This window comes from Cupressus sempervirens, chromosome 8 (genome assembly GCF_028749045.1).
Source record: "Cupressus sempervirens isolate cs-2001-9-10 chromosome 8, ASM2874904v1, whole genome shotgun sequence".
NCBI lineage: Eukaryota > Viridiplantae > Streptophyta > Pinopsida > Cupressales > Cupressaceae > Cupressus > Cupressus sempervirens.
The window spans coordinates 800908254-800920898 of NC_143125.1; the positions used below are offsets into that span (position 1 = coordinate 800908254).

Consider the following 12645-nt stretch of genomic DNA (forward strand, 5'->3'; position numbering starts at 1 on the left):
TGTGTGCAGAGCGCTTGACTGGAAATGTGCTGTCTATGCTATCCTTCGGCAGTCCAAGATGAATGTGGGTGGTCTAGGGTGATTCTACTCCAGCTCGAGTTCCACCTTTAACCTCTGCCCGGGATAATACAATCACCCGCCAAACTTCCAACTTGCGGTACCATGCTGGTCTCAATGTTATAATGAGGGAGGCCGCCGTGCCGGATATCAAAGCTCTTACATGCTTTGCAACTGAATTGGATTATTAATCACCTTCGAATCTTCCTCCATGTATACGAAAATGCTGGCTGGGAGGATTGTCTAGGAAACTTGCCTTCTTCCCTATTCTGTCCAATACTGCCACTGATCCTGTGAACCTTGTAAATAGATTATATCTTCGAATCTCAATACTCAAAGTGATCCTCAAAACTCAATCTTTCCAAATTTGGCCCTAAGCCACAAATAATCGCCCTGATGAAATGACTGAATGTCACCTCCAATCTGCAATAATTCAGATGATATTTCACACCCTCAAAATCGCATACCAATTGAGAGTTATCGTTCTCAATGGCCAACTGTGACAATTGCCAAAACCCTAGGTTTCCACAATGCACCCGTGACTGAATCACAATCTGAAAACAAGAGAGATAAAACAACTGCCTGATTCGAATGGAGCCCTGGGGTGCCTATTTATTCTTTTTTCTCCATCCTCTCCAGAGACTTCTAGAACATTTTTGATCTTATCCCTCAAGTGACTTTATTAAATATTTTCCAAGTCACTTTATTAAATGCAAGGTCATCTTTTAATATTTATTTATTTAATTAAAATAACTAATTAGTCATCCTTGGACAACCATTAATTAAATTAATTAAATAGAACTGTCACCAAAAATTTGGGGACATGACAGTCTGCCCTTCCTGAAATTGCTTGTCCCCAAGCAATGGCTGAACCATGAACCAATCAGTCTGCCTGGATCCCAAATGTAAATCTGTGTATCATCCCAATCTGCATCATACTCCCGTGGAGAAATCATCAATACCATTAACTGAGAAATTGTACTCAACATCCAAACGACTGACAACTCTGATGGAATCATCTGAAAACCAACTATAGATGTCAGTAGAAGAAAACATTCTGCGGAACTCAAGCCAACTGAAACATCAACTCTATCAAAACTCAAGTCCCTGTCAAAAAGACACCTGCACCCAACTGCATTGTAGATATGACTACAGCCATAGGTACCTAAATTACTGCCATCAAATTCAATCTCTGAAAAACTGCTCTGAGTGTGTCGATGCTGCAGGCTGAATAACTTGCTACTACCACTTCTTTTTTCGAAAGAAGGTGCCAATCTATCCCCTAATGGATGATAAGAAACTAGAGCCAATCTACATCTGTGTGAAATAAAATCTTCTACCTCTGTGTCAAAAGAGAAATGATGAGCGTACCCTACCGTATAATGCCGGTAAGAACCTCCAAATTCTGCTGCTAGCTCATCATCACTGAACTGGTCAATATATGGCTCCAATCTCTGACTCCGAGTGACTGTAGGCTGGATAGGATCCCGTGCATTCTGCTCAACAAACCCTTCCTCGAGATCCCTGTGAGGTAGCATAGTAGAAAGGACCCCTATAATCTTCTCAACCAATCTGCAAATAACACTAGTATCATGGATGAGAACACCTTCTGTCACTTTATATGGGTCCAAATGAACACATGCACTATCCAACAAATACTCCATGAACGGTTCAGTGCAGTAAAAATTATACGAGGAAGCATCAATATACTTCCTTGCACACCACAACTGATCCTCCTGTGAAGGTGGCATACCCCACTGTACCACACTATCAACTAACTGAGAAGAATCAATCTGGAAACTTGACTCTACCGGTATCCCGAACTCATTAAGACCAACTTCTTCCAAACCCTGAACATGTATGTCAGTCTCAACAATAAGCTCCTCAAAAGCTACTATAGGAGTGTACTTACCATCATCCACCTCAATAGTCAAACGAACTGGGTCTGGGGCTGGTTTTGACCGCAAATGCTCCAACTCCACGGTCACCTCCTTCAACTGAAACTGCGACTTCTGTAGATCTCACTGTGTGTCCTCTAACGCCTCAGTAGTCGCTATGAGCTCTTGGGAAAGCTCACTCACCTCCTCTTCACGATCCAAGAGGGCCTCATATGCTGTACTCCCCCACTCAACCAAGTGATCACGGTCGGCTACCAATCGTAAATAATCTTGCTTCAAAATTCGAACAGCTTCACGCAAGGCATGAATCTCTGCCAAAGAAAAGTAGCCACCGCTGGACTCATTTGTCATAGAAGAACCCCAACCAGTAATAGCCAACAATTGACGAGCAGAATCAAAATGCTCACAAGCGATAGCAATGTCTCGCTCACTAACTTTCAACTGGCTAGTCACACGATGGCTCTGGCTGAACTGTCTCCAACAATCTTCTTCTGGAGCTCTTAAAGGAGTATCCTCAATATTAACATCCATATCTCGTGAATCATCTCCAAGGTCCATATCAATATCCAAATTGTCAAAAATTGTAGTACTGCTGTCAAGCTCTTCTGTACCCAAAGAAACTATCAAAGAAGCTGTGTCTTCAAAACTGTCCATTTCATCCTCCTGGATGTGATCAAGGCCAAAATGATCCTAGGACTCATCCGTACACACTGGAAAATATGAAAAATCTTCAACACCTTTCAGCAAGAAGGGTCGTCTACATATCTGAACCAAGCCCAATACCGGTGTATAAAAACTAATACCAACATCGGATGTTCTGCTGGCACAAAGAAAGATAACACCGTATATTCTGCTAATCAAATCCATGATAGTACTCAAACAATCATGGCTATCATAAAGTGCTAAAGATCTTCGGTTGACTGAATCCCAAATGCTGCTGAAACATTCCCGAATCCATATGCAAGAAACAACTGGTAACTTAGGCAAACTACTTACCTGAGTAATGTGACCAATACCAGCTAACTTCACATACCTGTCTGCCATTGTCCTTGTATCCTAGATGTGTATTTAAGATGAACTCGTAGCATTATCAGCTACCATATATGATCCGTCTTCTACCAAAAATTGAGTGTTAGACGTACCAGATGAAATTAAACTTAGCTCCATGCCATGCTCATTCTCATGTCTCTCCCAGTCCTGTAATGCCAAAGTTGCTCGAGTGTCCTCAAGCTCGCAAGAAAGCTTGACAACTTCCTCCTCCTTCCTCCTCAAGGCATCTGAATAGTCTTTGGCAAGGCTTAGAAGATGATCACGGTCTGATAGAAGATGCAAATAGCTCAACTTCGTCGTTCCCATTCCTTCACCAATTGCATGTAAGTCACAATAGGAAGAATTTGCCTGAACTCCCTTATGTCTTCCTTGTAACTGAATCATCTGGATGTGCTCTTCTAACATCTCCCGCATCCTATCATGATGAGATAAAGAAGCCACAATACTATCTTTGCTTACCTTCAGCTGGCTAGACAAATCTTGTGAAGTACTGCCATTCTCATCCTCATGTGACGAAGCATCTAACTGAGCCTGGTACTCTCTCTCAGCAAAATCATAAATGCTCGATGTCTGCTCATTTTCACCAGGTATCTCATCACCATGCACAATGACATCTTCATCATCATCTGAACTCACCTTACTGTAATCATTGCTTGTTGGAACCAAACTACCCTGAGTATCTGAGACATCAACCTTGGAAAGCTCGTATTCAACTGTCTCAACTTGAGTGTCAGGTTGACAGTTACTATCCATCAGAGTAATGTCCTTCACCGCTTCTTCCTGTGACCGAACTGAAGCCTCTGACTGGTCGTACACTTGTTCCTCGAACTCCTCATTAAGGTTCCTAGTAGCATCTCTCATTGTATCTGTCAACGCTTCGTGAGAAGATTTGCCAAAATGAAATCCAGTTGATTTACTCACCTTAGCTGGGACGGACAGCCTGTCAAGCATACGGTGGTGTTTAACCAACAGTTCAGACATGTTATGTTTGATCTTTCTGAACTCATCCTAAATATCTGAATAGTCCTCCTTTCCACAATTCTGACTCTGAATACTGCGTCTATTACTTGTCCGAGATTGTGTCCTTGGAGACTTTGTGTTGTACCTGTCCATCTTGGTTGAAGTAGAGTGCTGATCACTCATGTAATTTGGTTCTCACCCCACAGGATGGCAAGAAAACTGCTCTGATACCACTGAAATATCCCCGACAGGATGATTGACTCTTTAAGCACTAAATTTCTTAAAACTTCAGAGGTTTGACATTTCGTCAAACCCTTCACTGGCAGGCTTTGATAACACTATGATGACCCTCACCAAGAGTTATTAAAATATCAATAAAAATACTAATAGCCTTGCCTATACGTGGTCTCTCTTTAACTTTTGCAAGAATATGTGATACAACTCCCCAACATACAGACCACTAAAGTATGCATACATGAACGACTGTAATACTGATCATAAACAACAATATGGCACATTAGATTGGCTTTGATATGAAGCCACCAATTTAAGCACAATTGAGTCTTCACAAATTCTTAGGGAAATTATCAGCGAAGTGATCGGTGAAGGCTTTTTAGACCTGCTCACGATATTTCCACATCGCATTCATTGCAAGTATGTTTCAACCCTGTCTTTCTCTGCGCCACGAGTCTTGGACTTGTGAATGCTCTCCATCAAGACTCTCTTATTTTTGAACACATTACCCTTGACTCTCATGTACATATCATGGTACATATGCTTGTCAATTTTCTTTGACTCCCTGTACTTGCGAAGTAATCGACGCAGAACTCGCATACACCTTATCCACAAAATCTTTGTGGGCAATCTTGCCTCTCGTGTACCCTTCTGTTTACCATAACCAGAATGACACCCCTTCCTCTTTGCTTCCAAAGCTCGAGAGAGAATTTTCATAGGCCTCCTGATAACAAAGCCATCCTTGACAAGTTTGCAGATATTCTGCCCTCACATTTTTAATCTGCTGAACGGCGCTCGCCTAGGGTCATGTCAAATCGCGCAGTCGTCTTGAACTCCCTTCCTGATCGGAATCTTCATTAAATTGCTGCAAAAAACAGAGGGTTTTCGGACTGCCACTCTTCTTAATAATTCGATGGGTGTAATGAACTAGCCGCCGGACAAATCAAATGATGCAAGTTCCCAAATGCGTGAGGAGAAAAGATCTAAAACCTTGGCGCCCGTTAATCACTACTGAGCCCGCCCAAATGTTATAGTTCCCCGCTGTGATCCAGGTGAAAACGCGTTGCCGAATATGGGAGTGGAAGTAAAGCGCGTTGTGTGCAGAGCGCTTGACTGGAAATGTGCTGTCTATGCTATCCTTCGACAGTCCAAGATGAATGTGGGTGGTCTAGGGTGATTCTACTCTAGCTTGAGTTCTACCTTTAACCTCTGCCTGGGATAATACAATCACCTGCCAAAATTCCAACTTGCGGTACCATGCTGGTCTCAATGTTATAATGAGGGAGGTCGCCGTGCCGGATATCAAAGCTCTTACATGCTTTGCAACTGAATTGGATTATTAATCACCTTCGAATCTTCCTCCATGTATACGGAAATGCTGGCTAGGAGGATTGTCTAGGAAACTTGCCTTCTTCCCTATTCTGTCCAATACTGCCACTGATCCTGTGAACCTTGTAAATAGATTATATCTTCGAATCTCAATACTCAAAGTGATCCTCAAAACTCAATCTTTCCAAATTTGGCCCTAAGCCACAAATAATCGCTCTGATGAAATGACTGAATGTCACCTCCAATCTGCAATAATTCGGATGATATTTCACACCCTCAAAATTGCGTACCAATTGAGAGTTATCGTTCTCAATGGCCAACTGTGACAATTGCCGAAACCCTAGGTTTCCACAATGCACCCGTGACTGAATCACAATCTGAAAACAAGAGAGATAAAACAACTGCCTGATTCGAATGGAGCCCCGGGGTGCCTATTTATTCTTTTTTCTCCATCCTCTCCAGAGACTTCTAGAACATTTTTGATCTTATCCCTCAAGTGACTTTATTAAATATTTTCCAAGTCACTTTATTAAATGCAAGGTCATCTTTTAATATTTATTTATTTAATTAAAATAACTAATTAGTCGTCCTTGGACAACCATTAATTAAATTAATTAAATAGAACTGTCACCAAAAATTTGGGGACATGACAAAAGTCTTTGGAGAAGTAAAGGCTATTAATGATTCTAAGTGGAATAAATGTATAGAGGAATTGAATATAGTTAGGGATGCTACTTGGCCCGAGATGGACACAGATGTGGTCATATGGGAATTAATAGTAGACATTAAAGCTCTACCATCCCATGAAGATGATTAGACAAAGACAACAAGAAGGTTGCTATGAGAAGATAAAAGGAGATGGAAGAGGACAAAAGAGTTAAAGTAAAGACTTTTTCCATAAATCTCATCTACTTTTTGCACCCACTTTCTTGTCTACTTTTCAACTACAAGGAAATGTATTAATGTAAATCTTTCAAAGGTTTTGCATCTTGTTTTTGACCAGATAATTTTTGACACGTGCCCTCCCATCTAAAGCTTGTTGCAATCCTCTATATAAGGATTCCCAAGATGTGGAGTGGTGGTTGGTAGTCTGTAGAATTTTCTTGTTTTATGTCTTTTTATAGTCCATCCAAGTTTTTTATAGTTATATGAATGTAATCAGTTCTGTATACTTGAGAACATAATGAATACCAAGTATCAGTTGTCAAGCTCTGAGTTGTACTTCAAGATTTGTTAGCATTGTATTCATTTTTAAAGGAAATAAATACAAAAAGGGAAATCTTACATATTTGTGCCTTCAAGTTTTGTCTCCTTCCTTATATATTTGTGATCTTGAGATTGAAGTGAGCAATATTCTTTCAGTTGAATGCAATTTAGATAAATTGTATGTCTCTTACGGATTGCTATTAATTCAAATAATTAAATAATTTCTTTTCGCAAGTGATAGGGTTTAGGGTTTATGAGAATGATATGGTAAGAATGAAATCTAGATCTCATTGTTGAGAAATTTAATTACAAGTTAATTGGATAGGTCCAAGTTGCTGGTTTTGACTCTATACAACAATGGATAAGACACTGGTCACTTAATTTTAGCTACAAATTGATGATTCAAATAGTTGCAGAACACATATAAAAATTAAACAATCAATTTACCATTTTATGTAATGAATAACTAAAGCTACCAGTCATTACTTGTTTGCAATATCTTCTTTTGAGTTATAGTTAGCTACTGTGATAAGGAAGTTATTGGCAAATCATAGAGGAACATTGACCACCTTCTGTTATAAGGGATAGTTTTGAAAAGAAGAATATGAGTGAATGCGTAAGTGTTTGAAAATAAAATCCAAATCATCAATCATCTTCATAATCCCTAAGGTGCGCCAACCTTGGCACTGCAGAGCCTAAAGTGAAGGGATTCCTAGTGATTTTTTTGAAGTTGGCCCAGAGCTAATATTTAACCCTACTGAGTATAGGATTTAGTTGATCCTTAAGATTGTCCCTATCTTATGCTTCATGGTATTAGGTCTAGACCACCCTAGTATGTTCCTTACCAAAAGGAAACTCCAACAGACCTCTAATATGATTTCAATCTTTTTCTGTTAATAGCATAATATTTATACATAAACTCTTTTCATCTCCTTCTATACTAGCATACAATCTAGGTTAAGATCATTGTTATATAAAGAGTTTCATGAAGAGTTTTCTAGATGATTCCATGTTTTGCCTCTTCATCTTAATTGTTGAACATACAACGTAGAGATCTGCGATCCACAACATGTAAATATTCTGTAACAACATTTGAAAGTATTAAATGTTCTATAAAAACCTTTTCAAAAATAAAATATCCCTTCCAAGTCACCTTAACAATCATTTTTCCTAAAATTTTGTTCCATTCCTAAATTTCAAGTAAACTCTACGCAGCCCAACCTTTACTATTTCTTGATGCTCAACATTGTTATTGCTTGACCTTCATTGTGCTTGGTACATACTAAGTAACTCGACACTTATATCCTCAAAAAATTGTTTGGTCGCTAATGACCTCGACTTGTATAAAAAAACACTTTGTCACCCATAAACTTACTCGGATCCTATAGAGCTAGGTGTTAGAGTAAATAATTAATTAATTATTAATTATTTATTCTATTACTTAAGCTTACTTACGTTAATGCATGTAGTTAATAGTTGTAGTGATGAGTTGTTAACAACACAGGAGTTTGTTCCCTTCTAGCATGTTCCACCTTTTTGTGGAAGTGTGCTTAGTTGTCAACCTTATCTTCCACCACCTTCTAGCTTGTTCTACAAGCTTCCTTGAGGCCTTTATATTCAGTCTTTCTCTCATTGTAAATCATCCATTCACATAGCAATTTCATTTCTCTATTGTGAAATATTTCCTCTTGCATTTTTTGCTTCAAGCTCTTACTCCTTTGGTTTCCCTTTGGCAAGCTATTTTCATGCAGGTGATCTTGGCACATTGCGGAGTCAAATCTTATCAACTCCTACATGGTATCAGAGCCTCCCTGCTGCTTCTTGTTCGAAGGATTTTTGAAGCCGTGATTTGAAGACACAAACCCTAGTTTTTTTGTGCATTTTTCTTCAATCTAGGGGTAGAACAAATTTTTGGAGCATGTTAAGCCTAAACTAATGTTGCCATTAGATCCAAAAGGCCGTTTATAGTGAAGATTCATATAAAACTTGTCAAATTTGGCTTCCGAGTGTCAGGAAATTTTTTTTAGCCCTCCTACAGGCTGCCATATAGTCGTACAAACAAAAATAAAATAAAAAAGAAAAAAATAAGCCACCACTGTAGCAGTGCTAGTGCACCACCACAAGGCTGCCCATGCTCCACTCGCACTCCGCTCAGGAGGGCAGTGCTGCCTGCGCAACACCCCACCACCACTTTGGCCTATGTGCCGCTAATCCTCCACCTCTGCTAGTGGGTGCCACCAGGTTCTCCTCCTAGGTGCCACCCCCACTAGTGGACCACTACATAGTAGCTGCTCTGACAAGTGACGCTAGCTTGCATCATTTTTTGGCTATGTCACATCATTTTTCTGACACTAATGTCACTTCTCATTGCATAGTCAGATTTTTTTGACCACCCTATTGATGTCATCTTTCTAGTAGCTGACATCATATTTTTGATCGAAGGATTTTTTTTAGCAACAACCTGGTGACAACTGTACAGGTGTCAATTTTAAGACAGTGTTTATAATTTTCTAGCAGGGTGGTCTTTTGAAGTAGTAGTCAGTTTTTTGGCCATAACTTGAGCATGCTGAGGTATTTTTTTGATTTGAAAGAAGTGCTAGAAAGCTAACTCAAAAATAGAGACAATGGTACTAGTTTCATCAAATTCCAAGTTCATTTGAGCTCCCATTTTTTGCATCAAAATAGAGGCTTTTGTTTCCTCCTTCTCTGCATCAACAATCCAGGTTCTTTTTCAGTTTTCTTGCTTTCCATAGTTATTTTTTGTGGTATTTGAGGGATATTATCTATTGTGGGGGGGGGGGGGGGGGGGGTGGTTATTTTATTTTCTATAATTTAATTCAGAATAAGACCCTTCTACTTCTATCTTCTTCTTTCTCTCAATTGTAGATCCATCTATGACCCATCTCACACTACACAACTACCACACCTAGAAGGCACAAATGACATAGTTTCTCATGTCAAGGGGCTTATGGTCATGTATAGATGAGAATCATCCTATTCTTACACAACCTTTTGAGGTTCTTGAAAACAAGATCAAAATGGATGAGGCCATGGGATTAATTGCACTGAACATTTCAGATAGTCTACTATTTCACTTGGATGGCTTGACTACTCCACGAGCTTATTGGCTCAAGTTTTAGACTTTGTTTGGTCACGTGAATGAGTTTCAAACAATTCAGTTAGATGCAAAGTTGACTTCTTTGTCACCAGCCAACTTTCCCACCATTGAGGACTTCTTGATGAAGTTCAAATCTCTACATGTAGTTTTACAGGGATGTGGGAATAACAAAACAGATGATGAGTGCATTTTCTTGATACTCTCAAAGCTATTGGGATATTATCAGATTTTTTCTTCTACTTTCTACTCCACTATGGATTCCCTTGGTGACAGACATAGGATACCTATATTTGAGACATTTTGTGATTGGTTGACATGCGAATAGGCAAAGATCTAATATGTGGATGCATCTAGCTCTTCCAGCCAAGGATTGGTTGCTCAAAATTCTAAGGGGAAATCAAAGAATAAAGGAAAATCAAAGAAAGACAAATTAAAGTCTGATCCTAAGCCTCCAGCTAATCCTCTAGCAAACCCTTCTAAGGGTAAAGATTCTTTGAAGTCTGCTGAGTCTACCTCCAAGATCAAGAAGAAATCCAGTGAGACTTGTAGTTTTTGTGGCAAGGATGGACATCCCGTTTCTAGGTGTTGGAAATTTTTGGAGGCTTTAGAGGATGCCATGAAGGAGCATCATATTTTAGCCCCTCAATCTTTATCCCCCCTTGTAGGGAAAGGTCATGCTCTTTCTGCTCAAGCTACAACTTTAGGGCCTACTTGGATTCTTGATTCTAATGCCTCTCACCACATGAAAAACACTCCTAAGTTGCTTACTTCACTTTCTCCTTGTGCTACCACACAAATTGCTATTGGAAACTCTTCACAACTTTTAGTTTTGGGTTCTGGTTCTATTGCACTAGATGGGGGCTCTCTTCAGGATGTGCTTTGTATCCCTGATATTTCGATGAACGTATTGTCTATCTATTAAATTTGCCACTCTAGCTCTAGGAAGACAATTGAATTCTCACCACATGATGTGGTTATTTAGTACTTACATGATTTTGAGATGATTGTGGCTATTGGGAGTGTTGACTCTGCATCTTGCCTCTACAGATTTGATGGATTTGAGTCTTCTGATGACATAGTTTCATGCTTATTTGCACATGTAAATTTAGTAAGTAGACTTTGGCATGAATGTTTTGGGCATGTCAATTACATATATCTTCAGTGGATGAGCACATTGGCACTTGTTCTTGGGCTTCCCCAGATTTCCTATCCAGATGGTGTTTGTCAAGGATGTGCACTTGGCAAGCAACATAGAGATTCTTTTCCACATGGATGAGCCACTTGTGCTTTAGCACCTTTGGAGTTGATTCATAGTGAACTCATGTCATTTCCTACTCCTTTTTTTTGGGTGCCAAATATGTGCTTACATTCGTTGATGACTTCTCCAGATGCACGTGGGTGTACTTTCTCAAGTACAAGTTTGATGTCTTTGATTCATTTTGAGTGTTCAAGGCATTTGTAGAGCAACAATCTGGTCTTTCTATTTGGTAGATATGTATGGACAATGGGTGGGAGTATGTGAACCAAGCTTTTAGAGATTTTTGTTCTGAGCATGGTCTTCAGCATCAATTTTTAGTGCCTTACACTCCTTAGCAAAATGGTGTAGCTAAGAGGAAGAACAGAACACTTCGGGAGATGGCTAATTGTATGATTTAGTCTAGGTCCATGGATTCATGTTTTTGGGTAGAGGCAGTCAATTGTACCAACTATATTTAGAATCAGATGCCTCACAAGGCAGTTTGACATATGACTCCTGAGGAGGGTTGTTCTCATTTCAAGCCTGCTGTATCATTATTTTGAGTTTTTGGGAGTACAACATGGGCATTTATACCTAATGCTTAAAGGAAAGAAATGGAATGAAAGAGCCGACCACTCATTTTTGTTGGCTACTATGAGGATGTTAAGGCTTATAGGTTGTTTCATCTTGATTCCAAAGAGGTCCTATTTCACTGAGATGTCCAATTTGATGAGAGCCCTCTTGTAGTTCATTCCTTGCCTCCAGAGCCTCCTTCATCTCCCACTACTCCCTCTTCTTTTCTAGGTTTTTCCACGGATGATGAGGATGATGATCATTGTGATTCCTAGTTACCTCCACCATAGGATCCTCCCCAGATGCCTAAATGGGCTGTAGCTATAGTTGAGGTTGCAGGATCTCTAGCTGGTGACCCTTCCACTTCTTGTCGCACTTGTTCTCATACTGTAGGTTCTAGTCTTCTTAGTTAAGCTATCAGTGATGATCCTTAGACATTTGCATAAGTGACAAGACATTCTAAATGGGACAGTGCAATGGAGGAGGAATATTCTTCTTTGATGAAGAATCACACATGGGATCTTTGTCCTCTTCCTCATGGGAGAACGTTAGTATGATGCAAATGGATTTATTGTACTAAGTACTAAGTATGTTGTTGATGGTTTGATTGATAAGCACAAGGCTCGTCTTGTTGCGAAAGGTTTTTTGCAGGTTGAGGGTATTGACTAAATTGAGACATTTCTCCTATCACCAAGATGAATTCTATCCACCTTGTCTTATCCCTCACAACTTGATAGGGATGGCCTATTTATCAGATGGATGTGAAGAGTGGTTTCCTACATGGTGACATCATAGAGGAGATTTATATGGAGCAGCCTCCAGGTTTTGTGTAGGATCCCTCCTTGGTTTGTAGACTTTGACACTCATTGTATGGTCTCAAGTAAGTCCGTCAAGCTTGGTATGAGAAGATGGAATCTTTTTCTACTTGCTACAGGCTTCACTTGTTGCCATTTTAATCCCAGAGTGTACATTTAGCATCTTGG

General features: G+C 39.7%; 1 pseudogene; it reads right to left on the minus strand.

Annotated features, from left to right (window-relative positions):
• Nucleotides 1-4610: 4610 nt before the first annotated feature.
• LOC149544818 (large ribosomal subunit protein eL19x pseudogene) lies at nucleotides 4611-5564 on the minus strand (annotated as a pseudogene).
• Between the last annotated feature and the right edge of the window lie 7081 nt (nucleotides 5565-12645).